This window comes from Muscardinus avellanarius, assembly GCF_963383645.1.
Source record: "Muscardinus avellanarius genome assembly, chromosome: 1".
Lineage (NCBI taxonomy): Eukaryota > Metazoa > Chordata > Mammalia > Rodentia > Gliridae > Muscardinus > Muscardinus avellanarius.
This window is the reverse complement of record NC_137786.1, coordinates 77,917,136-77,943,870: the sequence shown is the minus strand read 5'-3', so window position 1 is coordinate 77,943,870 and position 26,735 is coordinate 77,917,136.

Sequence of the window (26,735 nt, the reverse complement as noted above, 5' to 3'; positions counted from 1 at the left end):
TTAGCAAGGAAGCCAAGGATTTGAAGTGAAATAAGTGGTGGCAGAACTCCAGCATCTTAAGCAATCAGAATCTCACTTCAGGGACCAAAAAAAATATTTTTTAAGCCAATAGTCTATCCACTCACCAACAGAAATCTGCACCTGCAGCATCACTTTGCCCTCCAAAGAATGAGAGCCCCCAGGACAGAAAGTGATCTGCACTTATCAACAGGAGACAGCCCAGAGCAGCTGCAGGGACCCCAGTGGTCTGAGATGGGACAGTCTACCCCTGAGGAGGTTGGGTTTGAACCTACAGAGACACACAAGAGACCCATAGTCCCTGGGGTGCAGTACCTGCACAGGACCACTGGGAGTTGCTTCAAGATTATGTTGGCCACTGGCCACTGGTGTAAGTAGAGAGATGCAGGCCTGGGGCCAAAAAGCACAGACGTTCTGATATTATATAGAAGCCATTTAGAGTGATATCTGCCACCTAGAGACCCAAGTGAAGAGCAGTGAGAGGCTCCAGGAAAGCACAGGCACCTCCGTGCCAGCTCTGATAGAAAAACACCAGCACAGGGTCCCAAACATTGCAGGAGACCCAAAAGTGGGGCTGCAAACTGACATTACTACTATAGGTTACTGAGCAAATGAGAGATCTTGGAACATGCTTGAAAACCTACTACAGAGAGTAGACATTAAACATTTGAAAGATTCAACACAGACCCAGGAGGACTGCAGAGGCCAAGTTGGCTCTGTAAGTGTATATTTGCAGGATTGTTCTGTTGTTTTTTGTTTTGTTTTTGATTTGCTATTGATGTTGGAGATATCAACAAGTTAATACAAGGTAAAGTAGTGTTTTCAATGGTGAAGATTAGATGAGGGGGGAGGACCTGGAGTGATTGGTAGAGAAATATGGTAAAACAGAGGATATTACTGAGTTGAATAAGAGTTTAGGTATAGAAAGATACTATCTGATATATACTCTTTATTTGGTTGTTTTGTTATTTACTGTGTGTTTGCTCCCTCCCCTATTCCTTTTACAATCTTCCTCCCTCTCTCCTTTCTACTCTCTTCCTTCTGATTTTTTTTGTATTTCTTTGTCTATATTTATTTATTTATTTATTTATTTATTTATTTATTTATTTTTGCAGGTCTGGAGATGGAACATAGGGGCATTTGACCTCTGAACTACACCTGCTGCCATATTTTTTATTCTTTATTTTGAAACAGGGTCTAAGTTGAGGAGGGCCTAAGTAGCTGAGGCTGTCTGCAAACCATGATCCTCCAGTCTCCAGCCTCCCAAATGCTGGGATTTGGATTACAAGCATGAGCCACCATGCCTGGCCTTCTTTGTCTTATATTCAATCTATTTCATATCACTATACCTAAATACCCAACACTGACTACAAGAATCCTACTATATGTCCACTATCTCTCATCTCTATCAGATACTATCTTTCTATACCTAAACTCTTACTCAACTCAGTATTATCCTCTGTTTTACCATATTTCTGTACCTATCACTCCAGCTTCTCCCCCCTCATCTAACCTTCACCATTGAAAACAACACTACTTTTCCTTGTATAAACTTGTTGATATCTCCAAATCCCTATGGCTAAGATTGAATCAGAGAGGTGATCCACAGGAAAGGATTGTCAGACACTACAGATCAACTAACCACAGCTGATAAAATGCTCAACAGCCCATGCATTGAGGTTTAAAAAACTCATACTTCACAAACTATTTTGCTCACACCTCTGCACTAACTCTCTATAAATGTAGTGCCAGACAGAATACCTGACTTTAACACCTGAAACCAATTAATTCCACCATAGCAGTGGGCGAAATCCCAGAGCAATTCAGTACTGATAATCTACAGGTAGAAAAACAGTGGGGTATTCAGGTAGAGAGTATTCAGGGTTAATATTAAAGTGTGAGTGGCAGCTGAAACCATATCTTCCAGCATTTATTTGGAACATCGCCTATCAACAATGACACACACAAAGAAGAAAAAGATGGCAAGGCAACAGAAAACCAAACCTGAGAACTCTGAAAATATGAGAATGAGGAACAGTGGAAAAACAATAAATTTTTACAACTCAACAACAGAGAAGATCACAAATACTGATTTACAAAAATTGCAAGAAAGAGAATTACAAATTCTAACCTTTAATATGATGAAAGTCCTCACAGTAAGTCTACAGGAAATATGAAGGAGAAAATTGAAACCTTAAGAAAGAATCAGAAAGAAGCCTAGAATAAAATGAAGAAGTCAATAAATAAAATGAAGACAGCAACAGAAAGAAATTCTGGAAGATTAGATGAACTGGAAAACAAACTATCACTGTTTGAAGAAAGTTCATTCAAAACCAAAAGCACAGTCAATATACAGAAGACATTACAAGAGAACCTAAACATCCAATAATTGTGGGATAATATGAAACATCCTAACCTATGGATAAAGGCATTAAAGAATGGATAGAGGAACAGACCAAGTGTATCAATAATCTCTTCAGATAAATAATTTCTAAGAATTGTTCAAATATAGAGAAAGATTTGGACATCTATGTAGAGGAGACATATAGAACGCTGTTAAGACAAGATCAAAGAAGGACCCCCCCAAGCCATGTAATAATCAAAATTGCTAACATAGAGGCTAAGGACAGAATTTTAAAAGCAGTGAGAATAAAAGAACGGGTTACATTCAGGGGCAAAACAATAAATGTCACTCCATATCTTACAACCCAAGCCATGAATGCAACCCAAGTCATGAATGCAAGGAGGAACTGGTATGAAGTAATACAGACCCTGAAAGAAAACAACTTTCAACCAAGACTGCTATATATGACAGAGTTATTATTTAAAATTGAAAGAGAAATACAAATATTTGAAGATAAGAATAATCTTAAAAATTTATGAATACCAAGCCAGCACTAGAGAAAATACTTAAAGAAATAAATTACAAAAAATAAAACAAGAAAATTCTAAAATCAGAGAAGAGATGAATTTCATCAGGGGGACAATTAAGCAAAAAAGAAATAACACTACATCAAACAGAACATAAAACACAAAATGACAGAAAATAAAAATCATATCTTAATAATAATACTGAATGTCAAAGGGCTTAAGTAACCCATTAAAAGATATAGATTGTCAATGTGGATTAAAACACATAATCCAAATATATGCTACTTGAAAGAAACTCACCTTATATCCAAAGATATTCATAGGCTAAAGATGAAAGAATAGAAAAATATATACTATGTCAATGAATACCGAAATGAGAAGAGGTAGCAATGCTGATAGCTAATAAAACAGACTTTAAGCTAAAGAAGAGCTGTAAATGACCAATATTTACATTAAAATTTTTTTGACATTATTAGTAACCAGGGATATGCAAATCAAAACTACAATGAGATTCCATCTAACCCAAATGAGAATGGCAATCATAAAGAAGTCAAATAACAATAAATGTTGGTGAGGATGTGGAAAAATAGAAACTCTTCTATGCTGTTGGTGGGAGTGCAAACTAGTTCAGCCACTATGAAGATCAGTATGGAGATTCCTTAGAAAACTGGAAATTAATCTACCATAGGATCTGGCTATACCACTACTGGGCATCTTTTCAAAGGTGTTGTAACCAGAGAACTACAGTAAAATATGCATTACCCATGTTCATAGTAGCACAATTCACAATAGCAAAACTATAGAACCAACGTAGGTATCCATCAACAGATGAATAAATTACAAAATTATAGAAAATACACATAATGGAATTCCAATCAGCAATAAAAAACAAAATTATGTCATTCATAAGAAGATGGCCTGAAGAACATTATGTTAAGTGAGATTAGACAAGCACAGAAAGAGAAGAGATATATGTTTTCTTTAATATGTTCAAGATAAGGAGTATTTGAGATACCACAGGGACTCCAGATAATAGAGGAGATCCTCAGTGAAGCCAGGGAGGAAGTATCCTCAGTGAAGTATAGGGGAGGAGGAAGACTGAGGTTCATTAAAAGAAATGCTACCATTGACTGTGTATATGCATGTAAATATAACATTATCAATCTGTATACTTGGAATTGAAAGGGAGGAAAATGGAGATGCTGGGAGGGCACCAAGTACCATGTGAATTTATGTCATTGTCAACATGATCTACATTATGATGTGAGACTATAACATCTAATTAAAATAGAAAATTTCTATTTAAATTACATAATGCATCATTCTGAGATGACAACTCACTTCTTTTCATCTGAGACTTGCATTATCACTTTGGCCAGTGTATCCATGCTGTATATACTACCTGCACATTAGTCATGTGGTTAGCCATCTCAGTCATCAGATTATGGCAGTATCACAGTGCTTTTGACTCAGTAACCTTGATTTTACTTGACAATGTCCCAAAGTACAAGATTAATGACACTTTCAATTCGCATATGACAAAGAAAAGCCAGAAAGTGCTCCCTTTAAGTGAAAAGTTAAAACTCTATACAAGAAGATATTTTGAGAGAGAAAAAAGTGAAAAAAAAGAGAAAAGGGAGGAGAGGGCATATTCACATAAATTTTATTATGGTATATTGCTATGGTTGTTCTATTTTAGTATTAGTTATTATTGTTAATCTCTTTCTGTACCTAATTTATAAATTAAATTAAACTTTGTAGCCATGTATGATGGTACAAAGCCTATGACCCCAGTACTTAGGGTGCTAAGATAGAAGGATCACATGTGCCAGGCTAGTACCTAATAACTTAAGAAGACCCTGTTTCAAAATAAAAATAAAATAGGGCTAGAAATATAACACAGCAAGGTAGAATACCCCTGGGTTTCATCCCCAATACCAAAAAAAATTGTCATAGATAATATATGTATAGAAAATAACATAGTATATGTAGAGTTAAATACTTTTCAAGGTTTTAGGCATTCATTAGGGGTCTTGGAACATAGCAGTCCATAAATATGGGTGACTACTATGTTTATAATATATTATGAAAATGTTTTCACTATACTCCCTAATTCAGAGTGATTTTATGGTATAAAATCTTAAAATTAATTTTGTGCTTTAGGGTAGAATCTTAAAGATGAATGTTAACACACTGAATGACAAATCATTACTATCCAGGACCTGAAATTAAAGTAAATAAGCAAGAAAAGTGATGGAATAGAAATGACAACATTCCAGTATCTTCTGAATATGTAATTTTCCAACATAACTAACAGCACTACCCATTAAAGACAATGTTATTATCTTGACACATAAGTTATTCAGATAGTTAATTAACTGTTAGCTTCCTAAAGCAAAATCCAATGTCAAGTGGTGCTATGATATTAGCAATCAGACAGAACAAGTTAAAAATCACATCTGATGCTATAATGTAGAAATTTCAAGTGTATATTTGCTTATTCAATTTGAGTTTGTAGTTTTTAATTTTGAGAATTAAAATTGTTATCCAAACACATTTTTGTGAGCTTTAGAGAACATTTTTGCCTTCAGTACAGTTTCTGGTTGTAAATAATTTGTCTGAATTAATTTTTCTCTAATATGCTTTATATTGCCAAGTCAGTCATTAGTACACACCTGTAATATCAGTTCTTAGGAGGTTGAGAAGGGAGGTCATAGGTTTGAGACCAATGTGCAGCAATTTAGGTAGATTCTTTTCAAATTAAAAGGATGGCAGATATAGCTCAGAAGTGGAATGCTTCTGGGCTCAACCCACAGTACCACCAAAAATAACATAAAATAAAATAAAATACTTAATAACTCCTAATGTACCTGCAAAAAAAAATTTTGTACCTAAGCAAAAAAAAATTCTAAAGAAATATAATTTATAGTACATTTCTTACTTTGGTAACAATATTATTATATTTATTTTACATGTTTAAAAATTGGAGCATTTCATCATTCCTAATTGGTACTGCTATTAGTTTCTCTCTCTCTCTCTCTCTCTCTCTCTCTCTCTCTCTCTCTCCCTCTCTCTCTCTTTTAAAGGAGGGGTGTATTGAAAGGCTTTATCATTTCTCACAAATATGAGTCTATAAATTATAAAAAATCTACACAAAGAATTGTAAAAGAATTTCTCTCATTATGTTGAATGTATTTTATAAAATGTATACTGTAAATGTTTCTAAAGTTTTTTAAACAGTGTTTCATCCTCTGCTTTCATCTATATTTAACATTAATTCATAACTGACATTGGTTTTGTTTATATACGTGGCATCTCCCTTGAGTCCCAGCCTCCCTCAATTGTGTTCTAAAAATGCATTTTCATAATGTTCAGAATCCGGAGCCCACAAAAGCCAAGATTCAACCAAATTTTTCTTGACTTTTTTCCCCTCAGGTTTCTGCCTCAGGGCCCCATGAATTAGTAATCATCTGTATGACATTTAAAAGGATGTAAAGTTATCTTAATCCAGTGATTCTCAACAGGGACAGAATTTGCCAGTTACCAAGGGAGATGTTTTTGTTAATTATATAAATCAGTTTATTTCTGTGCTATCCAACCTGAGATTTCTAATAAAACTAATATCTTATATGTACATATAAATATATATGTATATATATATATGTGTGTGTGTGTGTGTGTGTGTGTGTGTGTGTGAACATACACAAGCACATGCAGATAGATATGATTATTCTTCAGAAAATATTATATAAAGACATGATTTTAATGTTGCAAGAAATAAAAATCACTACTGATATATTACTGATATGACAGGGAAATATTTACTGATAGGATATTGAGTTGTCCAAAAAAATTATTCACTTAACTAGCATATGCAAACAGGGAAACCCAAAAAGCTAAGCAAAAGCCTGAGTAGCAATCAAAATAGACCCCATATCCTGACCTAAAAAAGGACCACTGGCCAGTGAGCAAGAGAGGCGGCCCCTGCAGGCTGCTGAGGCTGGCTCTGGGCTCTTCGCATCTGTACTGGGCCGGCTTCCTCTGCTGCACCTGGAACTGAAATGATGTTGTCCCCAGGCCACAGCCTGTGATGAAAATGGGCTCTCACCTAGCTTTTGGATCTCTAATACCCAATTCAGAACCCACGTAAAGCATCTAATTGGTCCAGATGAGCCAGAAAGGATGCCGGGAGACTGAGTATCTGGCAGTTTTGTCTTTTGTGTGGGTGCTCAAAATATACAAGTTTAGACAATAGACCCAAAATCTGGACAAAAATCAAATCTTCAAATTTTCCTTTGAGTATTTGATAATAGAAACAAATCAACATTTATATTGTTAAAAGATGTTCTCTTAAATACACTTAATGCCTAGTTTAAGTTTAGTCAAAGTATTTTAACAATTATAGAAATGAGTACTCTATTACACTGGGTCATAAACACAAACAGATATAAGCTGCATTAAAAACAAATAACAGAGCTGGGCATGGTGGCGCACCTTGTAATCCCAGTGCTTGGGAGGCTGAGATAGGAGGATCGCACAGGTTCAAAGCCAACCCCAGCTACTTAGTGAGGCTCTCAGCAACTTAGTGAGACCCTGTTTCCAAATTAAATATAAAATATGTCTGGGATTATAGTCCAGAGGTAGAAAAGACCTTGGTTTCCACCCCCAGTACCACAAAGTATAAAATTAAAAAAATAAAAACAAAGAACATAAAGTCCAGTATTAACCAATGAGGAAAACTTGTCACTCCTGAATAATAATCACCTCATTTTGCATTGATATTACCAAGCCACATGCATCTTATACATCTTAACCTATCATCTATTTCTCACATAGCAAAAACTGTGCTAGCCTGAGAATGAGGAGGCCTACATTTAACAGTACCTGCGCTACCCAGACACTTGCGTCCTTGAAAAGCCATTTATTCTGCATTTCACCATATATATATATATATATATATATATATATATATATATATATTTTTTTTTTTTTTTTTTTTAATTGCAGTAATGGGGATGGAACCCAGGGACATTCTACCTCCGAGCTACACCCCCAGCCCTAGTTTTTATTCTTTATTTTGAAACAGGGTCTCTCTGAGTTGCAAACGGCCTCACTAAGTACCTGAGGCTGTCCGAAAAACCGCGATCCTCCGGTCTCAGCCTCCCAAATGCTGGGATTACAAGTGTGCACCACCACACTTGGATTGCATTTCACCTTTTGATTTTGTAAAATAGCTGCATTAGCTCAGGGTTACTCTCAAAGTACTAGGAAGAAACTAATAATCTTCCTGTACGTGGTAGGTTCCTTCTCAAAACCCTTGAGTCTCCTCATCACAATGCTACTCCTGAACCACTCTATCTAAATTAATCCCTAATAGAAACTCATCCCATCCGAATCTGATTTTAGTTGTTTATTTGTTATCCAAAAACATCTTTCATGTGGTCATTCACTGTCTGTCTTCCCACGTTGAAAGTGGAAGTTATCCAAGGCAGAGGCAAAATCTGTCTTTTAGATCATCAATTGCAACATCAGTGCCCTGTACAGAAGAGAAAACAAATACCTGTGAACCAGGAGATGAAAGGAATAGAAGATATGATAGCACTTTCAAACAATTAAAATACCAAGATAAATTAAAATATCTATAGAATCATTTATTTTCCAAAAGTAAAACATTTATTTTTAAGAATGAAAGCAACTTTCTTTACCTAAAACATATATCTGTTTTCAATTTTTTATAAATTTTTAAAATAACAGTAAATATGATTACTATTCCAGTATTTAAATCAAAAGTGAATTTTTCATATAGATAAAAATTGCACACAAAAGATTTGTACCTCTTTCAATATATTTTTCTTTCCCTACAAGGAGAAACTTTCTGTCTACGCAAGTTTCTGGTGATGAATAATACAAGATTAGAGGAGAACAGTGGGCACCCACTTCTCTTTCTTGGGTGCTACGGTTCACCTAATATGCTCTCATTCTTTCTTCTTTACAATGATATACCATTGCCACTGGCCTTCTAAATGCTCCTTTAATTTCTTTCCCCTGCTGCACTGCGTGATTTTTATGAGGATGAACAAAGAATTACTAGTCCATTTCGATCAGCAGTAAATCTCCCTTTTGCCCTTGTTGCTTCTTAACTGTACTTTTAGTTTTATTTTCTGAAAATGATTAATTCAAGTGGCGAGGTACTATATTGTAGCATCCTTGGATAATGCCTCTTCTTTGTAACTAACCGCTGTTGTGGATACAACTCACATGCGGTGCACATGGCCAAGTCTTTGATACCTTCCCCATAGGATTAAACCAAATAAAAGGTTCAGAGTCCATGAAACTGGTAGTCACAAAACATGGGACATGCCCAGAATCTGACATTATATCTTCTGATTAAATTTAATGAATTATTTATCTCTGAACCTTGTTTCATTACATGTGGTATGAGAATCTAGGTTAAAAGAAGCCTACTGTTCCCTAAAAATTCAGTCTAGTGTTTGATATGTGATATAGTCAGAAAATTTTTTCTATAGATTCAGCATAGTTACTTTGGAAGAGAAAACATTGCATTCTTCACAGAAACAAAAATATAAATCAAAAATAATTTTCTCATTTTAATATATGAACAATATGGAAATATGTAGCTTAAAGAATATAGTAGAGGCTAGAGTACCAATCTAAAAACCATACATTTCAGGGTTCATTTCTAGCTTTATATCACACTTCTTTTATGACCTTAGAGTAGCAACTAGAAGTTATGGGGCTTAGGGTATTGGTACTTATAATTTGGGTTACTTTTTGAATAAAAAAAAACACTGTAATTACTAGTTGAATCTCTGTATTAGTCAGTTCTCTGTATAAACAGAATGGGTAGATAGAATGTACAGAGAGAGAGAGAGAGAGAGAGAGAGAGAGAGAGAGAGAGAGGAGAGTGAAAGAGAGAAGAGTAATCGCAAACGGCTTGTGAGATATGGAGGTAGAGAAGTCCCACCCTCTGCCAGCTAAAGTATTAGAAAAGTCTAGAGGTGTCATTCAATCCAAGTTCTAAGTCTTGATACTCAGGGATGCTGATGTTATAACTCACGGTGCTCAGGCAGGGTGAAGGAAGGGTGGATAACATAAAGTCCTAGATCAGACCTAGAGTTTAAAGAACCAGGAGCACCAATTACTGAAGAAAGGACAAAATTGATGTCTCAGTCCCATCTCAAACAAGGAAAGCCAATTTGCTCTTTTACTTTTTTGTTCTATTCAGACCTTTAACAAATTGAATGATGCCTGCCCATGTTGAGGAAGGGTGATCTTTACTTATGCTGCCTATTCAAATACTAATCTTTTTAGGAAACATTCTCAGAGATACTGGGTATATCGTAGCCCAATCAAGTTGACACACAAGCTTAACTATCATAGTTCTCGATTATACCTCTTACACACTAAAAGTGAGTAAAAAGAATTAACAGGAGAATAACATGTGAAACCCACAGCATCTGGTCTTTCTCTAGTTTCCCTGAGTATAAAACAGAAGTAAGAAATCAATTGTAAGGCAATCACAAAGTACAGGTAATACCATAAAGATGAGAACATCCTGGTATTTTCTTGTGTTAACTCAGTTGAAACTCATGTGCCTTCATAGGGTAAACACAGTAACAGAAAAATGAAGAATGGAAATTTTACTCTCCATACAGTAATGTTTCTATATGGAGAAGAAGCAAATCTTTTGAGAAGGCTTCATGGTGAAGCTACAGAGAGGAAGGGGACTCAGAACGGAGCTCAGAGCCACAGAGGAGATATGCCAGCCTCACGGCCAAGGACACAGCAGCAGCACCTTACTGCCAGCGGCAGCGGTGAATTCACTGGAAGGCACCAGACCAATGCACTCAACAGACCACCAGGCTCCAGAGAGGACCGGCGGACAGAGAGCCGAGGTGAGCAGCTGCCGATCATCTGGGCAGAATTCGGCAGATTTTTCGGCGCAGGGAGTGTCTAAAGCTCCCAGGGGCTGGGCTCAGTACACCCTGCAGGGACTCAGAGTGGAGCTCAAAACCAGAGAAGAAATACACCAGTCTCACAGCCAAGGGTATGGCAGTGGTGCCATATTGCCACCAGAGGCAGCAGCAGCGAATTCAAGGAGTACACTACAGCTCCATCAGCGCACTCAATAATGGTGAGTCAAATTGCGGCCCCTAGAAGAGAAATCCCAGTACTGCACAACGAGGGACTTGACCCAGTGGGGGAGTGGCGGTGTCAGAGATATCACACCATAGTCACAACTCCATGCAGGAGAACGCCCAACCTGGTGCCCCCCATGGTCTAAAGCAGCCTCGATTGACTCCCTGGGTCTGAGACTTTGCAATACAACTCAGTAAAGGAGTAGTGGTAACTGAGATATCACAGACTCGAGATCCAGAGCACCTTAAGTGAAGTCGTAGTGACTCAGAGAAGAACCCAGAGGAGGCACAAACTTCCAAAATCATGGGAAAGACGAATAACAATGGAGCAATGACTGCCCACAACCCCCAACTTCAGAATCTGATAAAACAGAAATTCAGAGATTTCTAGAAGATCAAATCAGGAAGATAACTCTTGAAATAATAGAGGTGTTTTGAAAAGAATTCAGAGAGAGGCAAAAAGAGATAAAGGATGCAATTAATGAAGTACAGGCCGCAATTCAAAGTACAAACAGCTGATTAGACCACATGGAGAATAAATTCTCACTCCTAGAAGATAACCACTCCAAAAATGAACACATAGTTTCTAATTTAGAAAAAAAAAATCTGACAGCAGGAATCTGACATTGAAGAAATATGGGCCCATTTTAAAAGAGCTAACCTAAGAATATTTGGAATAGAGGAGGGAAATGAAGGTGAAACCAAAGGGATCAACAATCTCTTCAAGGAAGTAATAGCAGAAAAATTTCCAAGCATAGAACAAGAGGCCAATACACAGGTCCAGGAAACTTACAGAACTCCCTTTAGACAGGATCAGAGAAGAGGATCCCCACACCACATATTTGTCAAAATGACCAATGTGGAAGCCAAGCAGAGAATCTTAAAGGCAACAAAAACAAAGGACCAAGTGACATTCAGAGGCAAACCAATTAGAATCACTCCAGACTTCCCAAACCAAGTCATGAGAGCCAGAAGGGCTTGGAGTAACATATTCCAAACTCTGAAAGAAAACAACTTCCAGCCAAAAGTTTCCTACCCAGCAAAACTTTCTATCAAATTAGATGGGGAAATAAGAAGGTTCCATGACAAATAGAAACTGAAGGAATTTATGTTTTCAAAACCAGTGCTAGAGAAAATACTCAAAGAGATTAACTACAAAGAAGAAATAGGTAACACACACCAGAACCAGAGAAACAAGATTTTCCATCCAACAGACAACTAAGACTGGTTATCTTTGGAGATTCATTATTTATGATAGTCTTTCACCTATTTTTAAATTGTATTGTTTGCTTTTATTGTTGTTAATTTTTAGGATGTCTAGTTGGAATATTAATATACCTTCAGATACAGCATTTGGAAATATTTTATCCCATTCTATCAGTAACTTTTAACTCTGTTTACATTGTCTTTGGATATACAATATTTTTTTTTAGGGAGTTTGTTTACCCTTCTGTTGCCGGTGCCATTGAAATCATATCCAAGAAATCACTGCCAATTTCAATGTTGTGAGGTTTTATGACCCAGGTTTTCTTCTAAAAGTTTATAGTCTTAAGATTTATATTTAGGTATTTTATCTATTTTGAGTTAATGTTTGTATATGGTGTTAGGTAAGGGTCCAGTTTTATTCTTTTTCATGTAATTATTATTTTTCAACAATATTTAGTTAAAAGATTATTATTTCTTCCACCAAATGTTTGTGGAAACCTTGTCAAAAATAACTTGACAATATATGGAAGAATTTATCCCTAGGCTTTTATTTAACTCCAATGGTTTATATATCTGCCTTTAGAACAGTACTACACTGTTTCAATTATTGTAGCTTTATAAGGTTTGAAATCAGAAAATATACATTTTCTAGCTTTGTTCTTTTTCAAGATCATTTTGTGTATCTAGAGTCCATATTCCATATTAGGATAGATTTTTTTCTGAAAAATAAATAAATAAATGTATGATAGTTTCACCTAAAAAAAAAAAAGAAAAAAATATTCTCTGGTAAGAAAGAAAGCAAAAAGAAATATTGAAATGTTATCTTTAAGTCATCAAAAGCTTGGTATCAGACAAATTAATTTCTTATGTGAGATTATCATTGTTAATTTTGGATAAATTGCTATAATACTAGATGTCAACCACTAAGCCAAGCATGGGGAGGAGGGATGGGGGGGGAATGGGGTGGGGATCAGGTAGGGGCTAACTGGGCGATGTGTGCATGTATGTCTACAAAAGATTTTTTTTTATCCCATTATGATGTGTGAATACAGTGCACCAATAAAAATAATTTAAAAATAAAATAAAAGATAAAAAATATCTAAATTTTAACTCTTTAAAAAGATTCTTACTATCTCCATTGTATAAAGAAAAAAAGAAAAACTGTGCAGAAAGAGAAGTAAATAAAAATATCTTCTTTATTGAAACTTTATCTTGGTTGATAAAATCCCAACAGATATAACTGTATTCCATTTAGTGTGGTACAGGGAAGGGGCCATGCCTTTCTAATTCATATAACCTAGGAAGAGAAGTATAACAAACAAAATATTGACTATCCTTTCAGATAGCTAAATTGGGAAATAATGATTAGTGTCAGACATAATATCACAAGGTCAGTAACCTTTCATCCCACAGTGCAATATTTTACTGTGCTTGCCCCAGAAATCAGTTACAGTAGACTCAAGCATTTGTCATGTACATCATTTGGATTTTCTGAATGTATGAGTAGTTGACCTTAACCATTCTACAACTACTAAGAGTTGAAGGTCATGCCATATGTCATTGAAAAGAGAATTTCCTCCGAATTGGCAATAAACTCATGACTTTGACCTGTGACATTAATGCCATGAAGTAAAATGTTTCCCATTGTTGCAATTTACATAGAAAAACACACATACTTTTTTCTGCTAGACTGTTTTTTTTATGTCTTTACAAGAATCTTGTCCGTTTAAAGGAACTATTCAAGCAGCAAAATCTACTTAAGCCTAAAATTAACTTCCTTGCAGAGAATACAGGTCTTGAGCAGTTTTTCTTACTTTTTCTACTGCTTATTGGATAGCTAGGGAAACAATGAGATTGATATCAGTAACATGAATAATCTGAGAATCCATAAATATAATATAATTGATATTAAAAAGAGGCTCCACAAAATCTACAAATATTTAAGGATTTTGTTTCAAAATCTATCTGTATCTATCAATTGTTACTTTTTATGTACATGTGACTTGTTAGAGTGAAAAATAGGATGGACTTTGGTTTAATACTTTATTACATTTAGTGTGTATTTAGCATATCATGTGATACTGTTCGAGTTATATATTTTATAAACTGGATTCTATCTGCCAAATGCTCTGTGAGAAAAATATGTGTTTATATACATATACTCTAAAATTATATTTTGTTTCATTTCATCTTCACATTTCAGCCTATTTATTTAATTTTATTTCCTATCATATATATCAAGTACATGTAGTATTTGTGTTTCTGAGTGGAAAAAAAAGTGATTCTAAAAACTGAAAAATTGGAGCAACCCAGGCATCACGAAGATCCTCTATCAACTTACATTTAGATTTTTCTGGAAGAGCGTGAGCAGAAGGGTTAAAAGAAAGTATGTTTTCTCTGTATAAGCACCTTGTCAACTTCTAATTTATTTATCTTTTTTTCAGTATTGGGGATTGAAGCCAGGGGCATTCTACCTCTGAACTCTATCCCCAGCCCTATTTTTTACTCTTTATTTTGAAACAGGGTCTCACTAAGTTGCAGAGGGCCTCACTAAATGGCTGAGGCTGGCCATGAATCTGCAATCCTCCCATCTCAACTTCTATTTAACAATGATTTGTATCACAAGAAATTACTACAGCATTTTTAGCTTGATTTTCTCTCCATATATTTATAGAGAGAAATATTATATATTGTATATGTCCATATAATACAGATTAGATATATAATGAAAATAATTTTGTTCAATTATAGATTTTTTTGTTATCTCTTCTCCTACATGATAATAATTTTCCTGTGGGCAAGGAATACTTTGTAGTTATCTTTATGCAATAACATCTTGTATGTGCTGAGAACGAGGTAAATGTCTGTTAGGTAAGGAAGGGAAAAATAAATTCTGTATCTTTAGTATCTATTCATTATAAAGTATTTCTTTTTACTTTTCTTAAAACTCTCTCATTACAAGTGCAAGCTGCTTACTTTATTTCAGTGTATTGATTTTGGGGTTTGAAAATTGGTACTTACACCTACTAATTATGGGAATTTGTGAACGATACTTAACCATTTGTGCTATACATAAAACAGACACAATAACCCAACCACACAGAGTGATTAGAAGGAATATTTGGTCTAACATAAGTAAAAATATTTAAAGAGTTCCTGGGATATAGTAAATTCTATGATGATTATTATTTCATAGATTTCTTTTCTTAAAATAGGAATAATAATGCCAACTTCATAGGTTTGTTAACACTAATAAAGGAGACAAGAAATGTAAAGCAACAAACATAATTTTCTGGTAGATTGGATGTGAGCTATGAGAAAGCAGAGTCAGTGATAAATTAAACTCTTCTCCTGAGCAATGCACAAAAGAAATTGCCATTATCTAAGATGTAAAAAACTGTATGAGGACCACTTTTATTTTATTATTTTATCTTATTTTATTTTATAGTACTGGGGATTGAACCCAGGTGCATTCTACCTCTGAGATATTCCCCAGCCCTATTTTAGTTTTTATTTTGAAACAATCTCACTAAATTGTTGAGGACCTTGCTAAGTTGCTGAGGCAGACCTCAAGCCTGTAAGAAATATATAAATATTTTCTGAGTGAAGGCCTATATTCCTGGGGCCTATATTGAGTTACCTGAAATATATATATATATATTTGAAGTCTCTAATTTATTAGATATCTGGGACCTTTTCAGGAGCTGCTGATAAATACAAGAACATATGTACACAAAACATGCATACATTTAATTTTTATGCTTTGGAAATTGATTTTACCCACATAAACCATAAAGGCAATGTTGACAAAATTATGATCCTCTCATTCAAATTTTTCATGCAAAATAATGCTCACAGAAAAACAACTTTATTAAATTGCACAAGTAAAACCAAATATAAGCTTTATTTCTACATAAAAGTTAATTTCTACAGATAGCTGCTATTGTTTAGCTTCTATGAAAAGCTGGAGATATATATGGGACATTTAATTTATTTAGATATTTAATGAATTCAGATCTTTCATTTTGATTACAGTACAATTTTAAAAACAAAATCCACATAAATATATTTTTGCAAATTATGTCAGAGATTTTGTAGATCATTTCACAAATATCTTTTCAGAATTCCATCAATAACAGCTGCACTAACCAAGAGTCTGAGTTCAATTTCCACCAGTTTCTTGACCTTACATCCATGAACACATCTGGAAAAGTCTATCTCAACAATTACAAATACATATACATTCTAACACTGAAATATTTACAGAGTTAGAAATCTCTGTTCTTTTCCTCCAAACCTGTGGCTAGCCAAAATATCCTAATCCTAGCAGTATTAATAATGGTGGTAGCTACAAGAACTTGAATAAATTGGCTTTTCCCACTTCTAAGTCCAAATTTATTACATCAATCACCTAAGCAATTAACAAATTTATTACTTAAAAATATTCTGTATTAGCCGAGTGTGGTGGCGCACGCTTGTAATCCCAGCATTCAGGAGGCTAAAACCGGAGGATCACGGTTTGCGGACAGCCTCAGCTACTTAGTGAGGCCCTCCATAACTTAGTGAGACCCTGTTTCAAAGTAAAGAATAAAACATAGGACATTATCCAGTGTTCCTAAGCATGCATGACGGTAGCATTCGACATTTGGTGTAATTTCTCCAAAAAAATAAGGTTGATAGGATCAGATTTTTGCTTCTCCTGAATACAAGTCTTTACCACCATCACGGAAACCGCTTTCAACACCATCTTTCTCCTTGGTCTCCGCTAAACTCTCTCCTTACAGGTCATGTCCAAGATTCTTAACAATATAGAGAAACAGCAGTCCTCCAGTTGCATTTGGATAAGTTTTGTCTGCATCTCCAGTGCCCTGGCATCCTCCATGGCCTTCTTAACCCCTCTCCAATATTTTTCCTTTTACTTTTCCTTTTCCTTTTCCTTTTCCTTTTCCTTTTTCTTTTTCTTTTCCTTTTTTTTTTTTTAATAAGAGAAGACAGTATATGTGGTTTGAGGAGGTAGTGGGATCGGGCACTCAGTAGCACTGTGACCCGGTCCGGTTTCCCCATGGGTCCAGCAAGCTCTGCACTACTGCACCTGGAGCCCAGAGTCCTGCAACCCAGGCCCCAGCTATTCTGGGATCCAGCGGGCCCCGCCCGACCCCTGCCCGGGACCCAGGGTCTTACTGGGCCCGGTTTCTCCAGGGGTCTGGTGTGCTATGCACGGTCCGGCCCGGGGCCCTGCCTGGCGTGCCCTGCCCAGCGTGCCCCGCCCGACCCCTGCCCCAGACCCAGCATCTTACTGGGCGCTTCTCCAGGGGTCTGGCGTGCTACGCACGGTCCGGCCCGGGGCCCAGAGTCCTGCGACCCGGGACCCTTGGTTCCACATTTGATCATCTCTGTCTACCTCTGCTTAAGTTCACGGACACTTTTTGCCAATGTGAACCAGTTCTTGAGCACTTCCTGTGACTACTCATTTTAGGTGTCATACTTTTCAACTTTAGGATTTCTATTTGGTTATTTTAGTATTTATATCTTCTTATTAGTATTTTTTTGCTTCTTTAAATAACTTCTCAGCTTTTTTAATCCCTTATTCACTGTTTCTTTTAGTGTGTGTGTGTGTGTGTGTGTGTGTGTGTGTGTGTGTGTGTGTGCTTAGGGTTTAAACCGGGGCATTCTACCTCTGAGCTGCACTCCCAGCTATACTTACCAAATTTTTTTATTTGGAAACAGGGTCTTACTAAGCTGTTGTAAGCCTTGCTAAATTGCTGAAGCTGGTCTCAAACCTGTCTCAGGTTCCCAAGTAGTGGAATTATAGGAGTGCACCACCATATCCAGTCTCTTTTAACATATCTAAAATAATTTGTTTCTAAAGTCCAATACCTAGGCATTCTCAGAAACAGTTTTTATTGACTAGTCTTCTTTGTTTGTTTTTGTTTGTGTGTGTGTTTGTGTATGTATGTAAATGTGTGAGCACACGTGGACTATACTATATATATATAAGCTAGATATCTTAAATGAAATAATATTTATACTCTATAAATATAATCTAACATCTTTGAATACCCTCCCCCAGAGTTTGTTGATGCTATTTATTAGTTCAGTGACTATTCTGGGCTAATTCTCTAATTCTATATCCTCTGTCATGAGTGGTCACTGAAGCTTTTCCTTCGTTAGTTTTGTGGCCAACTATTTCACAGAAATTTCCTTAAATCTGTTGAATTGATAAGTCCATCATCCTTGTTAATGAGCTGTGTGTGTCCAAGAGTGCCTTTTAACCCTCTGGTGGGAAGGCTGCAATTGTGCCTCAGTCCTTACTTTTTGTCAGCGCATAGCCTGAGAATCAGCTCAAGTGAGGGGTTAGGGCTTCCTCAGGTCTTCCCTGACAGTAGGCACAGATTTGTATATTTTAGGGACCTATGGGATTTCAAGGACTATGTAGGAGCTTTACAGAACTTTATCAGACAGTTCATTCTTTCCATTTTGTTTGGTCAGCTGCTTGTGAAACCGCACTTGGTGTTGCTGCCTCAAGTAGCTATGATGATGCTATACAACTAGTATTGAATATTGTCTGTTCATTTTTAACAAATAGTTTGGGAATGACTGTAAACAGAGAGAGGGTTATGAGTAAGATCAAATAACTACAATCCCTGAGTATTGAACTTCCATACGGATCAGAGTGGAAATTCACTAGAGATGGGATTTTTCCAGAATTCCATACACTTTCTGCTCCCTTTCGGGCCTCTGGACTTCACAGGTTGATGTAGGTGTGGGGCTGTTGGTTTGTAGGGCTGCTATGGAGTTAGGAAAAAGAGTGTAGGGGTAGGAAATCCGTATGTTAACTGTTCTTCCTAAAAATCAGATGATATGCTTTCTTTCTTTAGGAAAAAAAATTATCCTCAAATTATTGAGAGCATTTTTAAGGCCGGGCGTGGTGGCGCACGCTTGTAATCCCCGCGCTTGGGAGGCAGAGACAGGAGGATTGCACATGTTCAAAGCCAGCTGCATGCGCTGGTTTAGGAGACCCTGTTTCCAAATAAAATGTAAAAATAGGTCTGGGAGTGTAGCCCAGAGGTAGAAGGACTTCCAGGAACCCCAGTACCACCAAAAAAAAAAAAAAAATTGAAAGCATTTTTATTAATTTGCAAGGTTATGGGAAAATATCAATTTTAACAATTTTGCCACTTTTTTCTTATTTTTATAAAAAAACAGATTGTCGTATACTTGTATACTGCCATTCCAGAAATGATTCTCATCACATCCTTTGAGTAATCTACCAAAATGTCTATTCAAAGATTGTAAGGAGTCTAGAATATGCTCATCTAGGTCATACATAGCTTGAGACCAAACCATTCCATCCTCAATTTCTGCATTTTAATACTTTATTTATTTTTCTTGTAGCCTTTTTGTTGTGATTTTTGCCTCTTTTGGTAGCAGGCAAAAAGAAATATGGATGGAAGATAACAGTAGATAGGTACATACTGTATGTAGGGAATTTTAGAAGCTTTGTTTTCATTGCAACATCTACTGCACCCCACATACATACACACAAACACACACACATGTACACACATACATGTGCATCCATGTGTGCCTGCATGCACACAGACACACACATACTCATATCCATGAACTTTTTATTTAATATGTAAATACCCTCTTGATTTTTCCAACCTGTCTCATTCATTATAAAAATAGCAAGAAGTTTCCAGAGGAAAAATAATAACAAATCACTTCAAAAGATGACTTACTAATTGGGTTTAAGGTTTATGAAATAAGATGATACAAATGTATCACACTAATACAGTGTATTAATAATAATGAATAGTGGGCATTTCATGGAGAGAGGTGACCCATGGGAACTCTGTTCATACAACAAATATATCTATAAAGCTAAATGTTTAAGAATTTAACTTTTAAAATGAGACAACACATATATCTGATAGTTATTTTACCAAAACAACAAACATCTATAGAAATCAACTAATAAATGATAACTTCCATCTTCAAAAGGGGCAAGTTTCTTGAGAAAGCAAAATTATTATACTACAAATACATTTTTACCAATCTCTGAAAAATATTTTCCTATAGCAATATACTTCCTGAATTGAAAAATTAGACTACATCAAAATATAAATATCCTATGTGTTTAAAGGTATTATTAACAGACTTAAACTCAGTAGAAATTCAAACTGAGAAAATGTTTGGAAAATATCTAATAAAGAAGAAATAGCCAGGCATGGTGGCGCACGCTTGTAATCCCAGCATTTGGGAGGCTGAGATCTGAGGATGGCGGTTTGCAGATAGTCTCAGCTACTTAGTGAGGCCCTCTTCAACTCAGTGAGACCTTGTTTCAAAATAAAGAATAAAAACAAAATTGGGCAGGGGGTGTAGCTTGGAGGTCAAATGCCTCTGTATTCCATCCCCAGACCTGAAAAGAAGAAGAAGGAGGAGGAGGAGGAGGAGGAGGAGGAAGAGGAGGAGGAGGAGGAAGAGGAGGAATAGGATGCAAAATCTAGAAGCAAATTCCATAAAATAGTAATAAAAAGAAATCAGCCCCATAGAATACTTTAAGAGGCTATTTAAATATGTGTTGTATGTTTACATGAACATATATGCACTCGTGTGTGTATACACAGGTAATCTTCATTATTTCCAATTCCATTTTGGAGAATTGACCTATTCCGTGAAATTTGTTGGGAACCTTAAAATAAAAACTTCAGCACTTGTTTCTGGAGCAGCCTTGAGAAGTTGATTATAATTTCTGAATGCCATTTTCCCTTTTGTAAAATAAAAACAATGGTATTTACCAGAATAATTTTTTCATAGGAATTAAGAACTTAATAAATATGAGGTTATCTTGAATATTTCCACTTGTTTAAAAGGGGCATATATCATTATATTACTGTTATAACTTAAAATTTGTCAATTCCAATTAAAAATGTTTTAATCGTTTAAATATAACACAATTTTTGTTTTGATTATACTTTTAGACCGGAAAAAATATATTTATTTCCCTGTCATAAATCCATTGCCCACTTAGTATATAAGTGATTGGCTACATTTCAATAATAGTGAGTTGCTTGTATGCTGTAAAGAAAATATCATAACTTTGTATAAAACCAATTGCCTACTAAACCATTCTAAAATTTTCTAAATGGATATGGAAGAATTTGCTTATAAAACTTAGACTCCTTTATTTTTTTGGTTTAGAAATATTTAGCCATTTGGCAACTCTGTTAAAATTTAATAGAGTTTATTCACAAACTATACATTGAACCATTAGAAGTAGCCTAGCCAGGCTTGATGGAACAAGCCTGTAACACTATTACTTGGAAAGCTGAAACATAAGGATCGCAGACTTGAGACCAGTCTCAGCAACTCAGTGAGACTCGCAGTAACTTAAGAAGACCATGTTTCAAAACAAAAATTAAATAAATAAATAAGTAAACAAACAAACAGGGCTAGAGGAGTAACTCAGAGATAGAATGCCCCTTGGTTCAATCCCCAGTAGCGTGCGCATGGACAAAGAAATAGTACCGACTTTATTTTTCTTTACAAAATATCATATCAAACACAGAAACAGAAAGCATGTCATTTGGAAAGCCTCAAATTAACTATTACATGCATCTAAAAGACCATTAATTTATTTTTAATGATTTGAATCTTTTCTCAGGGTCAAAGGCATCTTTTACATCAACTTGCTTTTACGAATTAATGTTTTGAAGGAAACAGTAAAAGTCAAGTTGCTTAGGAGGACATTAAATTATATGCTAGTTAATAGTGTTAAAAGATGACTTAAAAATAAATTGCCCATAATACCTTTTAATAAAGGAGCTAAATGCACTTTTTTATTCTCTGTTAAAAGCAGATGTCTATTTGGCACTGTTTGGAATCCCATTTGCCATGTATATTTTGATTAATATTATACTGGGTAATCTGCACTACGTGGTCTAGGTTCAGTAACCTCATGGTAAAATAATGAGCTTTCAAGAATAAAAAATATGCTCACTATAAAGTTGCATATTCTGAGAAGCAGTGAACGTATTCAAATGAAATGAAAAAATGAGGTTTTCACCCAGTAAATTTGCTCGAAGTGAAACTTACATTTCTCAATTTGTATTTAGCTGTCAGTCTGTGCACTAAAAACTGGACGAGCTATCAACCTTTTGCATATGTTTTCTATAAATACCTTTTCTTCTCTGATTCAACTGCCACAGGACTCTGTAGCAGCAGTGGTCTTAAGGGAGCTCACAGGAACGAGGATGCAGTCAGTGGCAGCAAGTTCACACACTAAGTGGCATCTTCAGAAAAGGACTGGCTCTCATATTTTATGAAATATGTAACATGATTTACCCAGGGTTGTCAGAAGAGATGAATTTCAGCCAATGCAAGGTAATAAATAGTAATATGTGGTGCATATATTTGACTTATAACCCTTGGCATTTCGAAACAAAATTCTTTTGAAGAATTCATTTTATACGTCATAAACTTTTCTATTGTTTTTCCTGTTTGGGCTGTCTTTGTCATCACAATTCTTATGAAAGTATTATTCAAAATTGTAAATGAAGCAATATTTTTGAGAATATTCACCTAGGACTTTCTTTCCAGGCACCACTTGAAATAGGAAAGTTAGTAGTGTGGAAAATGGTTTGTATCATTAAATCAGAACCTAGGGAGGGGGGAAAAACCCAGTAAGTTGTTTGTTCATGATTATAGAAAATTTGTTATTAAAGTATAATGCCATTTTTGCTCATAAAGCACTTTGTAATTTTTTAGAACATAGAAAATGGTTTGGGTATATTTATTTTTACATGCTTAAAGTGAAATTTGAAGGCTCAGCTAATGTACTGATGAGAGTTTTTCATTCCAAGCGGAACATTTTCCATTAAATATGAATGCACTTTACTTTCCAGATTATCTTCTTTTGGTCTAATAGATATTATTTTTAATGATTTTAGTTCTGGACTGAATAATGGGCTTCTTTGCTGCTCTCCAACAGATAATTGTTACAAAATTATTCAAGTTACTACATACATCTTTGAATTTTCAGTTTATATTTCCTTGTTTTTCTTCCCACATATAAGCACACAAATATTTGTTAAGATTCTCACATATTTTAAACATATAATTAATGCTTAGTATCATGGTATAATCATACATCAAACACATACTTTTAAAATCTACCACTCATAGATGGGGCCCGGGTCGTGGGACTCTGGGCCCCAGGCCGAACTGCGAGTAGCACGCCAGACCCCTGGAGAAACCAGGCCCAGGAAGACGCTGGATTCTGGGCTGGGGTAACACGCGGCGCACACCAACCAGGGCCCGGGTCGCGGAACCCTGGGCCCCGGGCCGAACTGCGAGTAGCACGCCAGACCCCTGGAGAAACCGGGTCCAGAACAGAAAAAAATAAAGAAAAATATCGGAGAGGAGGTAAGAAAGCTGTTATGGATGCCAGGACACTGGAGATGCAGACAAAACTTATCTAAATGCACTGGAACTTATGGAAAAATTCGCCATGAAAGAGGACTGCTATTTCTCTATATTGTTAAGAATCTCAGACATCACCTGTAAGGAGAGAGTTTAGCGGAGATCAAGGAGAAATGCGGTGTTGAAAGAGTTCTCCGAGATGGTGGTAGAGACTTGTATTCAGGAGAAGCAGAAACCGGATCTTACCAACTTTATTTTTTTGGAGAAATTACACCAAATGTTGAATACTACCATCACGCATGCTTAGGAACACTGGACAACATTCAGAGTGGAAAAAGAGCCTGGGAAGGATTTGAAACGGGGGAGGCAGTGGCAATGCCAGTGGCCAATACTCAGAGGAGGCAGAGATCTGATACATTACACCTGGAACCTTTGAAATAATAACCACAGAGACAGTGATCGGAACCTGCTGAGGAGTTAGGCGGGCGCTGGGGCCAGTGGCCAACATCGGAGCTTGTTGTGAGGAAAGGCCACTACCGAGGCCTCCGTGGCCGGGATTGGAACCTGCCGAGGGGTTAGACCAATGCTGGGGCCAGCGAGGCCGGCATTGGAGCCTGCCATGAGGCAAGGCTTGTGCTGGGGCTTCCAAGGCCGGGATAAGAGCCTGCCGAGTATTAGGCCGGTGCTGGGGCCAGCGAGGCTGGCATTGGAGCCTGCCGTGAGACAAGGCTGGTACTGGGGCCTCCGAGGCCGGGATAAGAGCCTGCCGAGGGTTAGGCCGGTGCTGGGGCCAGCGAGGCTGGCATTGGAGCCTTCCGTGAGGCAAGGCCAGTGCTGGGGCCTCCGAGGCCGGGATTGGAACCTGTCTTGAGGCAAGGACGGTACTGGAGCCTCCGAGGCCAGGATAAGAGCCTGCCGAGGGGTTAGGCCGGTGCTGGGGCCAGCGAGGCCAGCATCAGAGCCTGCCATGAGGCATGACCAGTGCTGGAGCCTCCAAGGCCGGGATCAGAGCCGGCCGAGGGGTTAGGCCGGTGTTGGGGCCAGCAAGGCTGGCATCGGAGCCTGCCTTGAGGCAAGGCCGGTACTGGGACCTCCGAGGCCAGGATAAGAGCCTGCTGAGGAATTAGGCCGGTGCTGGGGCCAGCGAGGCCGGCATCGCAGCCTGCTGTAAGGCAAGGCCGATGCTGGGGTCTCCGAGGCCGGCATCAGCCTGCCTTGAGGCAAGGCTGGTACTTGGGCATCCGAGGCTGGGATAAGAGCCTGCCAAGGGGTTAGGCCGGTGCTGGGGCCAGCGAGGCCGGCATCGGAGCCTGCCGTGAGGCATGACCAGTGCTGGGGCCTCCAAGGCCGGGATCGGAGCCTGCCGAGGGGTTAGGCCGGTGCTGGGGCCAGTGAGGCCGGCATCAGAGCCTGCCTTGAGGCAAGGCCGGTACTGGGGCCTCCGAGGCCAGGATAAGAGCCTGCTGAGGGGTTAGGCTGGTGCTGGGGCCAGCGAGGCCGGCACCGGAGCCTGCCATGAGGCAAGGCCGGTACTGGGGCCTCCGAGGCTGGCACCGGAGCCTGCCGAGGGGTGAGGTCGATGCTGGGACCAGCAAGGCCGGCATCGGAGCTTGCCGTGAGGCAAGGCCGGTGCTGGGGCCTCTGAGGCCAGGATAAGAGCCTGCTGAGGGGTTAGACCGGTGCTGGGGCCAGCGAGGCCAGTATCGGAGCCTGCTGTAAGGCAAGGCCGGTGCTGGGGCCTCCGAGGCCGGCATCAGCCTGCCTTGAGGCAAGGCCGGTACTGGGGCATCTGAGGCCGGGATAAGAGCCTGCCGAGGGGTTAGGCCAGTGCTGGGGCCTCCAAGGCCGGGATCGGAGCCTGCCGAAGGGTTAGGCCGGTGCTGGGGCCAGCGAGGCCGGCATCGGAGCCTGCCGTGAGGCAAGGCCGATACTGGGGCCTCCGAGGCCAGGATAAGAGCCTGCCGAGGGATTAGGCCGGTACTGGGGCCAGCGAGGCCGGCATCAGAGCCTGCCATGAGGCATGACCAGTGCTGGGGCCTCCAAGGCCGGGATCAGAGCCTGCCGAGGGGTTAGGCCGGTGCTGGGGCCAGTGAGGCCGGCATCGGAGCCTGCCTTGAGTCAAGGCCGTTACTGGGGCCTCTGAGGCCAGGATAAGAGCCTGCCAAGGGGTTAGGCCGGTGCTGGGGCCAGTGAGGCCGGGATTGGAGCCTGCCGAGGGGTGAGGCCGATGCTGGGGCCAGCAAGGCCACCATTGGAGCCTGCCGTGAGGCAAGGCCGGTGCTGAGGCCTCCGAGGCCCGGATTGGAGCCTGCCTTGTGGCAAGGCCGGTACTGGGGCGCAAGGCCAGGACAAGAGCCTGCCGAGGGGTTAGGCCGGTGCTGGGGCCAGTGAGGCTGGCATCGGAGTCTGCCGTGAGGCAAGGCCGGTACTGGGACCTCCGAGGCCAGGATAAGAGCCTGTCGAGGGGTTAGGCCGGTGCTGGGGCCAGCGAGGCCGGCATCGGAGCCTGCCATGAGGCAAGGCCGGTACTGGGGCCTCCGAGGCTAGGATAACAACCTGCCGAAGGGCTAGACCGGTGCTGGGGCCAGCAAGGCCGGCATTGGAGCCTGCCGTGAGACATGGCCAGTGCTGGGGCCTCCTAACCCGGGAACGGAACATGCCAAGGGGTTTGGCCAGTGCTGGGGCCAACGAGGCCGGCATTGGAGCCTGCCGTGAGGCTAGGCCGGTGCTAGGGCCTCCGAGGCCGGGATTGGAATCCTGCCAAGGGGTTAGGCCGGTGCAGGGGCCAATGGCCAGCATCAAAGCCTGGCGTGAGGCAAGTTCACTCCTGCAGCCTCCAAGGCCGGGACCAAAGCCAGCTTAGGGGTTAGACCAGTGCAGGGGCCAGCGAGAACCGAACTGGGGCCTCCCGTGAGGCAAGGCCGCTGCTTGAGCCAGCGAGGTCTGGATCAGTCCACTGAGTAGCCAGGCCACTACTGGGACCATCAAGAGTGGGATCGGTACTTGCAACGCAGCATGCACAGAGAAATATCGCAGAAAATATAAATCAGATGC